A 10,547-nucleotide genomic window follows, 5' to 3' on the forward strand; every position below is an offset into this window, starting at 1 on the left:
TCAGATTCTGGGTATCTGAAGCCTCCGTCCTCCATGCTCACAGCCCTCACAGGGCACACACACACACTAACAGGATGGGCAGATGGATGGATGGACGGATGGACGAATGGGTGGACGGACAGATGGACAGACAGATGAAACATAAAAATATTTTAAAATCACCTTTTTAAAGGTGGTAATTTCTTAGGGAAATCCCAGTTTTTCCCAGAAGTTTTCAAAGTGAGTCATCAGTAGATATGGTTCCCATCCTGGGGGGGAAATCTATAGATCTGTGTGACAACTATCCCAAGTTTGGAAACTGAAAGTCAGTATTTATCTTTTCTCAGCTTCGGCAGGCTGAGACGCTGTGTTGGTATAGCTGGGTGCACTCTTGGGTCTCCAGTGATGCTGGAGTCAGTCTGTAAGCTGGGGCAGTATCAGATTTATTGCCCCCTTTCCAATTGGGGCAATTGGAAAAGCTCATTTCCAAATGCATCCACATGATGATGAGGACTCCTCTATTACTTATGGGCATTGAGAGCTTTTTCTGCTTGGTTAGTTGGTTGGTTGGCTGGCTAGCTGGTTGGTTGGCTGGCTGGCTGGCTGGCTGGCTGGCTGGCTGGCTGGCTGGCTGGCTGGCTGGCTGGTTGGCTGGCTGGCTGGTTGGTTGGCTGGCTGACTGGCTGGCTGGCTGGTTGGTTGGTTGGTTGGTTGGTTGGTTGGCTAGCTGGCTGGCTGGTTGGCTGGCTGGCTGGTTGGCTGGCTGGCTGGCTGGCTGGCTGGTTGGTTGGTTGGTTGGTTGGTTGGTTGGCTGGTTGGTTGGCTGGTTGGTTGGCTGGCTGTTTGGTTGGCTGGTTGGTTGGCTGGTTGGTTGGCTGGCTGGTTGGTTGGCTGGTTGTTTGGCTGGTTGTTTGGCTGGTTGTTTGGTTGGCTGTTTGGCTGGTTGGTTTTGCACTCAGGACTGAGTCTAAGGCCCTAGGCAGCTAGGCAAGCACTTGCTACTCAGCACCCTTCCCAGATCAGTTTTAAAGTCTGTGGAGCACCCAGCATGGCAGCTCCCTGCAGAGCAAGCAACAGGTGACAAGCAAGATTAGGGTCAGAGACTTTCCAGAAGCCTCCCTCCTATGCAGACACCCTTCAGAGAGACAGGTTTGGGGCACAGGCCTTCTCCAGTGTGACAGGGAAGGATGGGGGTGGGGGCTGGGAGCTACCACTCCTCTGTGAATTGGAGGTGGGATACAGATGGTGGGATGAGGCTTGAGGAGAAAGCAATGCTTTACAAGCCCAGGTGTGGGGAACGGAAGACAGCTGTGACCAGGGAGGCTCAAGTAAAGCCATGCTCTGGCTGTGGGGCCTGAGCACAGAGAACTTTTGAAACTACATACACTGTATGAGAAGGTTCCAGACAGGCTGTGTCTATAACTTAAACCACACCTCAGAATCAGGTTTGCCTTTTCCTGGGAAAACCATCTTGCATAAAGCAAAGCCGCAGCTTGGGATCCCTGCAGGACACTGTGAGGCCACGTGGTCCCTGATTGTGGATGTTGTGTGCAGACACAAGCTCTGAATAATGGTGGGGGGTTGGGGGAACGGACCCCTTCCCCCATGCAGATGCACAGTTCTCAGCCCTCAAGGCCAGGAGACAGAGCTGCATCTGAGACCATGGCTGCTGACCTCAGGAAGTAGACTGCTCCCCACTGCTACTGCTCAGAATCCAGCAAAGGCAAAGCTCCGCACAGGAGGTGAGGATGGAGTCTGGCCCTTCTCTCCATCACCATCATCCATGGAGAAGCAGGCACTTGTCACACACACACACACACACACCAGAGCTCTAGGGCAGGCAGCCTGCTTACCTCAGAGTCATCAACATTCTTTGTGGGTCCCTAATGGACTGTGGACTGGGAACTGTCCCAGCCTCCCTGACTTCAGCTATTCTCTGGATGCCAAAAGGACTAGAAGCCAGAAAAAAAAAAAAAAAAAAAAGCGTGGTGAGAACAAAGACTGAGAAAAATACGTGCAAGAGGCTCTCGGTCTTGCCTTCAGCTCTTGATCTCCAAAGCCTTAGGAAGTGTCAGTCAGGTGTCAGATCCACTGCAGTCAGAGGACACTGCAGCTGGTGTCCTGGGCTCTCCTCCCAAAGTCAGTCCAAGGAAACCTCTGATCCAAAGCACAAAGAGGAAGATCCAGAGCACAAAGAGGAAGGAGGGGGCCTGCGCTGGCTGCTGTGAGGAAGCTCCAACACCTAGGACTTTAGTAGCCAGCTTGCAGCTGCTCCTCTTCCACAGAAAGCCAAATTCTCCTGGGGAATAGTCACCTCCTGCTTCAATTACAGAGACAGAGAGAAGCCCACAGAGCAGGGAGGGAAGGGCCTGGGTCCAGGTACAGTTTCTGCTCAGAGCTGGTTGGAGACAGCAGGACCTACAGACTGCTGGGCCTCTGTGCTCAGAGAACTTGGACTGCTCTGAGACAGGGGTGGGGCTTTCCAAGGGGAGGGTGACCTGGAAGTCACCAACCACAAAGAAGGTGTGCCCCCTCCCCCTACCTCTATGGCGTTCACGTCTGCCCACAACTTCTACATCGAGGGCCAATATGGCTTCACAGTGTCCTGCAGGGAACCCAAGGTGGGCCTTTGTTTCTATGCAAGATAGTTTTCTCAGAAAAAGACAAATTCTGGAGTAGGTTTAAGTTATGAACAGAGACTGTCCGGAATGTATTTAGTTTTGGAGGGGAAAACAGAAGCTGGAATAATTAGAGGAGGGGGAAGACAGTGGAAAAGGATGATAAAGACAATGTACATGAAATAACACTTTTCATAGGTATAAGAAAATGTCACAATGTAGGTCTTCCAGGGTCGGGCGCCCCCTTGCGGCCATGTGCTCCCTGCAGCTCCCGGTCCCTAAGGACATCAAGAACCTTAACAGAGCAAGGCTGTGGGAGCCCAGGACCCTCTTAAGGGAATCTACAGTTCTCATACAGGTAAAGGAGGCGACAGGCGAGTCGGGATGTGGGGACAGCGTTGTCCCACCCTACGGGAAGAAGGCCGAGGAGAGAAGCGAGGGGCGCAGGCTGTGTTCTTAGCCGGGTCTGCAGCCCCTGATGCTAGCCAGGGTTCCTTCCAGGTGGGTCTTCCCGCCCTGGATAGTCTTGGCGTCCCAGCTGTTTCAAGGGATGCTACCCACTGAGGTCAGGGGGCTCTGTCCTCCTCCGCGGTTTCCGGGACTGGTAGGATGCTGCCCCCTGCTGGCCAACCTTCTGTGAAAGAAGCTCCAAGCTGTCCCTTCCTGAAGCCCTCTTCATGGCCATACTCCCTGAGCAGTAAGTACAAGAGGGCCCCAAGAATCCAGAAAATAGGATTTTTCTGGGTCCGCCACACCTGGAGAACTGCGGTTGCTGAAACCTCGGGTACAGTGCAAACAGGAGTGTTGGAGTACTCCCTCCCCACCCTCTACCGCTCTCTGCCCCTTCTCTCTTTTCTAGAGCTAAGGTCTGAGCAACATTGTCACAGCTCCATTACTACCCTTTCCTCACACAGTGACAGTGGCTAGACAAGGGGGTGGCAGTGCTTGCTTCCTATAGGCAGCACCTTCCCTGGAGGCGCCTCAGATCCTCAGGCAAACCGCTTCCATGTGGTTCTTAGATTGGCCACTTAGACTAACCTACCTGTAAGATTTATAAGGGTCATCTGCCTTGACATCTTAAAGCAACAGTCTTTCCAGTTAATGATGAAGTGTTGACTGACCATAAATGAGAAAAGCGATGAGTGATGTCACGGTATTCCGGCCCTGTCTTCCCTAAAGGACTGTGACCCCAGAAGTGGCTTCTTTGGATAATGCAATGCCTGTACTTAGAAATGGGCCCTCACAACTTCCCAAGGGCCTAGGGGTCCCAGAAGACAAAGACCTTGGGAGGACAGTAGGCTACTCCCAGCTTCTGGACAAAATGCAAATGAGTTTACTCCAGCTGCTGAAGTTTCTGTCCACTTTCTAAGTTCCCAGGTCAAGGACGCCGAAAAGCACTCCACTCAGAACCTAAATTTCTAAAACTGTGGAACGTGTAGTTTACAGGCAGGGCACTTACTCATCCAGCCTGTGAGGCCCCGATCCCCAGAACTGGGATAAGAGAACTGTCCTTCTAGAGACTGGAGTTGGAAGTAGTAACAGTGCCAGCCAGGGCAGAATCTGGGGCACTCGGGATGCGTGGATGCTGAAGTTGGATCCCCTGGCCCCTGGATCTTCCTGTGCCTTTTCCTGCTTTATGATCCAAAAAGAAACCCTTTTTAGCTACAAGAACCCATGTCAAAGCTCCTCTGCTTCCATTCAGTAGGAGAGTGTTATAAGGAGCCCTCTCACACACTGGCATTTAAAACTTCACAGATAACCAGGCAGGGCTTAAAATGGGGAGGGGGTTCACCCCTAAACAGTGCCCCATGAAGGCTGCAGGGCCTGGGAGGGAGATGGGTGAGTGGAACACAGGTTTTGACTAGAACATGAACAGAATCCAAGGAGAAATCTCTATTTCTGAATGCTCACTTGGGGGGCAGCCCAGCAGACTCCAGCTCTGTGAAAGACCTGCTTTGTGTTTGCATGTTGCTTGGCCATCGCCCACCCCACTCCCACCAAGCGCCTCTTATGCTCCCCTTCTAGCTATCAGTACTTAACACTCCAGTTTCAAGTGTTTTGGTGTCAGAAAGCAACTGCAATAATAAAATTCTTCCCAAGTTAAAATGGCGTGAAGAGGCCCCTGTGGACAGAGGTTTATTAAATATGAAGTATGCTTGTCAGGAAAAAAAAAAAACTTTGTTTTTATAAACAGTAGAAGTGTTGCCATGGTAACGTTGCCTGGTTTGCTCTGCAACCCATAGAAGCCTCAAAGCCAAATTATGGCCGCCTTTCTCTCTGCTTGCCTACATTAGAAATGTCGAAGCCAAGATTCCATGATTTGCCTGCCTGCTTTCCGAGCCCAGAAAATATCATTTTAAAAGTCCTAGGGACACAGTGGAAACTACTGCCAAATTTTCTAAATGAAAGTCATTTCTCACACATACACAAACACACACAAAGACACACTCTGTCTGCCAATTACAGTGTGCCTCTCCTTTTTAAAAAGTTTTGATTTTATGTGGCCAGAGTTTCCTTGGACCTCACAAGCTCTCAGGGTCGATGGAATAGCATTAGCATGTGACCCGCAGTGACCCCTCTCAGTCTTTCTCCTCCCAGCTGCTCACAAAGGCTATGAGCCTCCTACACATGCTCCTGAGGACTCTGGGGAGGGAGGGCAGGGGGCAGAGAGTAGATGTGGTACTGACAAGAATCCACTTCCAGGCAGCCTGGCCTATCAGCATCAATGTCCTGTGTTTCCATTGGTGTTGAACCCTCCAGAAGCCAAGCCCTTGATGGTGTGAAGCAGCCCCAAAAAGTACCTCCCATCTCTGTGGATCACACTCTGTGCCCTCTGCCATGCTGGCATTTTTTTTCCAGTGGTAAACTTAAACTGTACTCAGATGCCCCTGCCATGCAGAGAACCCAGAACTCATCCAATGGCCAGGATATGACGGCTCCTCTTAGGACTATGTCCACTACACACGACTGCCCATGAGGTAGCCATGTTGGATGCATGTCTAATCCTCAGCCCCAGGCAGTCATTCTCTGAGACACTAAAAAATATAAGAATGGCAGCCACCCTCTGGCCATCTGATGGAGCAGAGAAGAGCTGGGACCCAGCAGTAAAGGAAAGGGCTGCTTGGCTCCAAGAGGAACGTAAATTGACAGCAGATTATTTTCCTATGGCGCGTCCCACTTCAGTATTTGCCACATTGTGCTCCATGGTCCAACCCTCTAAAGGGTGGGAGCCTTGGTAACAGAAAGTCAATGGATGGATACTTTCAAGCACATAAAGTGGGAGAGTTATGGCTGAGCATGAAGGATGGCTCAGAGATACCAGGGAAATGTCCTGGCATGAAATCAGACCCACAGATGCTGCTGCTGCTGCTGCTGCTGCTGCTGCTGCTGCTGCTGCTGCAATAAATCAAGTTACCATTGTTTACCACATTTGGTCAGACTCGGGGGTTTCTCTGTTTTTCTTATTTGACTTGCTATAGATTTTGCTTTCTTTTTTTAATGTTTTTAAAGTTCTTAATAAAGCAGCAGGCCTGCTCTCTCAGATGCCTACCCCCCCCCCTCACATTCCTAATGAGCTTTGCCTCTCAGGTGTTACACACATTACTGCACTGAAAGACCTTTTTTCTACATTTAAAGGCTTTAAGACTCCAGTTTATTATCTGCTTTCAGTGTCAGTACAGGCTCCAAGTCACACATCTCTACTGCCATTGAGAGGAGCTGGAATCAAGTTGGCAAAGAAAAGGACATTCTGGAGGTTCTGTCCCCAGACAGGAAAGGACACCTCCATTCCGCTTTGGTGCCACCTACAGAGCGGGGAGAGAGAAGCTAGGCTTTTGGAATCCATTAGGATTTCTGCAGCAATGCTTTCCTCAAAGTACTGTAAATATCTGAGCACTAAAAGCAAAGAACCCGGATCTCAGTCCCTTGAGATCAAGATCTGCTGGGGTGTGCAGACTCCCTCCATGTAGAGGTTTGGAGGTTCAAGTAGACATAAGTGGACTGTCCATGTATGCGAACAGTACTGGCTACAACTCCTGCGGGGAGATCTGGAACTGTGGCTCCTGCACGCTCGTGCAGCAAGCTAACTGTGGGCTCAATCGAGTTTGAGAGCAAAAGATGTTTCTCAAAGTGTGCCTCTTCCCTCTGTATCTGATCATCATTGGGAATTGTCTAAAACGCAAGTTCCTACAACTACCAGGGAGCCTGTTCGGTTCCTTTCAAGTAGTCTCTCGGAAATAACACCACTTAAGAGCTAGCTCTTTCTGTGAGGCAGTATTGTTCTGCGAACCAGTGATGACCAAAACTTCAGTCTGTGAGGAGCCAGAGCTGGGTAGATCTGAGACACAAATTCATGCCATCCAATGTATAGCCAAAAGCCATGACTGGAAAGCAGCTTTGGGCTCAGGAGTCTCTGGTGCATCGTATAACCAAAGCAAATGTTCTTCAAAGAATTCCCAGAAGTAATTTCCCAAGAATAACAGAGCACACAAGAAACCAAGCACTAGGACTCTGTTAAACACATATATTAGGGCTGCAGTGATGGCTCAGCAGTTAAAAGGTCCTGAGTTCAATTCCCAGCAACCACATGGTACCTCACAACCATCTGTAATGGGATCTGACGCCCTCTTCTGGTGTGTCTGAAGACAGCTACAGTGAACTCATACATACATACATACATACACATATGTTTACTTTTCCTCCCAGTCATTCAGTTCCTAGCAACAAGAACACCGAGACTGATTAGTTATTAAATGCCTAGAGCATAAGCTTTGGCTCATTCCCTGACTAGCTTGTAACTTACTTAACCCATTTAAACTATTCTATGTCTACCACTTGGTTAGTCACCTCTCCTTCAGTCCTGGCCCGCTTCTTCCTTCTCACCTCCCCAGTGTCTCCCTGAGTTCATCTATCTGCTGGTTTTTATCTGTCTCCTCACAGCCCTCTCCTTGGTCAGGCTAACCAAATGATAGATGTACAATAGTTTAAATGGGTTAAATAAGTTGCAAGCTAGTCAGGAAATGAGCCAAAGCTTATGGCCTAGACATTTAATACTATATAATTAGTCTCAGAGTCATTGCTATTGGGAACTAAGTGGCCAAGAGGAAAATGAAATTAAAAACAAAAAAATTAACAGGACCCAGTATCACCCAGTCTCAGACAGTCCAAATACCAGAAATCCTTAAATATCACACCTATCAGGCTTAAAGAAATAAAAACTATGAACTTAGAAATGGCCTCAAAGAGGGAAAAAAAGTGACTTAAGATGCACATAACTAAAATAAACCTGGCTGAAAGTGAAAAAAAAAAAAAGTCAGGTGTGGTGGTGCCTTTAATCCCAGCACTGGGGAGGCAGAGGCAGGCGGATTTCTGAGTTCGAGGCCAGCCTGCTCTACAAAGTGAGTTCCAGGACAGCCAGAGCTATACAGAGAAACCCTGTCTCGAAAAACCAATAATAATAATAATAAATAATAATAATAATAATAATAAAGTGTGAGAGGCTACAGCAGGAGGATTGCAAGTCTGAAGCCCAGACCCCACCAGAAAAAAATTAAAAACGCAAATGTATACGTCCATGATAACCGTGCACACATTGAAAGCTCACGGTATGGGAAGTGTTTCTCCACAGGCCTGTGAAGGGAAGGTTCAGCAGCCAAGCACACATACAGCGTTTGCAAAGGAACTGACTCCAGATCCTAGCACCCACATCAAGCAATTCAGAACCACCCGGGACTTCAGCTCCAGGGGATCCAAAACCTCTCGTGCCTCTAGGGGCACCTGCACCAGGACATCCAAAGGACGCCTTCCCACACAAAAAGGATAAGAGACAGGACAAAATAAAGTCAGATGTTGGGAAATCTAGATGGACATCGACAGCATACAGTGATTTTGTAATGTTAAGTAGAAATACAGTTGGGATGGGATGTTTCAGGTACTGCTCAGTGATACCCTGCCTAGGGGCTAGGGCACACCTCTGGAACCTGATAGTGTCACGTATATGGTAACACTGTGCTCTGTGTGATATCTTCAGAGCCAGCTTTCAGCTCAACTTCTCTCCCACTGTCTCCTTACTCATGCTTGCTGCAGCTCTGGATTTCCTGACCACTGTCTCTGGGCTCCCTTACCATTCTACTCCTCTGCCACGTTAGACTCCTGCTGCTTCTGACTCAGTGTTGGAGGCTCTGTAAGTTTGTTTCTATTGTTTGCCATTTTATATTCTGGATTCTGAGCTTGTGGGAACCGTCCCAAAGCTTGTATTGAAGAGTTTGGGTTTGCTTTTGGTCAATTCTTGGGACACTGTTGAGGGTCACAGTAAATAAAACAAGCCCTCTGACAGACGCTTTTCATGACACAGGCCGGGCCCCTCTGGGCTGGGAGTTCTGATGGGAGACTTCTCCACCCTAGTGCTGAAGCCTGCATTCTCCCTATCATACCCATCTCCCAGAAGCTTTGTTTGTGATGTGGCCTTGTCAGGAAGCTATACTCTACTTTGCTCAGACTTCCTGTCTTTCCCCAGCTTCTATCTGCCTCCTGACTTGGTGTCCAGCCACTAAAATCCCAGGTACCCTCCAGTACAAGCCAGTGGCTTCTGACCTTGTTCCTCTGTATCCTGTCTCTCTCGGCCGGTCACCTATGTAATTGAGCTTGGGGTTCTAGGTTCTTTTTGTTTTCATTTTTATCCAGTCTAAGTTTTCTGAGTAAGAAGTTTCCTGGACTACCTCCCCATCAGATATTACACCACAGACACACATACACACACACACACACACACCCATTATTGTGTATAATATATAACATAGACCATTTAAAAATCTTAGGGGGTTGGAGGGATGGCTCAGCAGCTGCTGCTCTTCCTCAGTTACTAACACCCACATCAGGCTACTTAAAAGCACTTGAAAATCCAGCTGCTCCAGGGCATAGGGCCCCCTCCTCTGGTCTTTGCAGTTATCTGCTCACACTTGGTATACAACCACACAGACACATAAAACCCACAATGTTGTGGGGCTCCATGATATAACTTATTTGTGGCTTTGGTTTGTAAGTGTTAGACACTCTTTTTCTCAAAAGGTTCGGTTTGATTTTTAATTGTGTATATATAGGGGCAGTGCCTGTGAGTACAGTGTCTGAGAAGGCAAGAGGGTGTAGGAGCCCATGAAGTGATAGGTGAGCTGTAACTGTGTAGGTGCTGAGAACCAAACTCAGGTCCTCTGGAAGAGCAGCAGTACAGGCTCCTAACCACTGTGTCATCTCTCCAGCCTGCTACACATTTCTAAATCACTCAGCCCCCACCGGAATTAACAAAATTAAATGTTCTACTTGTCTTGACTCCAATGAGCATAATCTTCTAATTTTACTCAAAACATGCAGAGGTATAATGGTATAATTACTGTATCCAAAAGGCTCTATTATTATTTTACTTATAAGCCTTCTTACACCATTATTTTCTTTTACACACTTCATATTCAAAAATCTCCTAGATGGGGCTAGAGAGATAACTCAGCAGATAAGAGCACTGATTGCTCTTCCAGAAGTCCTGAGTTCAATTCCCAGCAACCACATGTTGGCTCACAACCATCTGTAATGAGATCTGATGCCCTCTTCTGGTGTGTCTGAAGACAGCTACAGTGAACTCATAGACATTAAACAAATAAATCTTTAAAAAAAAAATCTCCTGGATAAGGAATAATGGTTCTAAGTACTCTCTTTGACAGAACTGCCAGGTGACCCTTAGCATCCGAGTCAAGAGTTGACACAGGTCCCAGGTCTTGGGACTAACTTGTGCTCACAGTCACCCGAGAGAATGACAACTTCACACCTTACACGCTCACTTTCCCGAAGCAGGATCTGAGGCGACTCACACTTCAGCGGACATGTTAGCAACAAAGACCAGTTTCCCTTCAGCTTCTGCTGTGTCCTGTCACCAGGCAGCAACTGAACCACCCTGCTTTTTGT

The sequence above is a fragment of the Mus caroli genome, unplaced genomic scaffold, assembly GCF_978045245.1.
Source record: "Mus caroli unplaced genomic scaffold, Mus_caroli_1 scaffold_7, whole genome shotgun sequence".
Classification (NCBI taxonomy): Eukaryota; Metazoa; Chordata; class Mammalia; order Rodentia; family Muridae; genus Mus; species Mus caroli.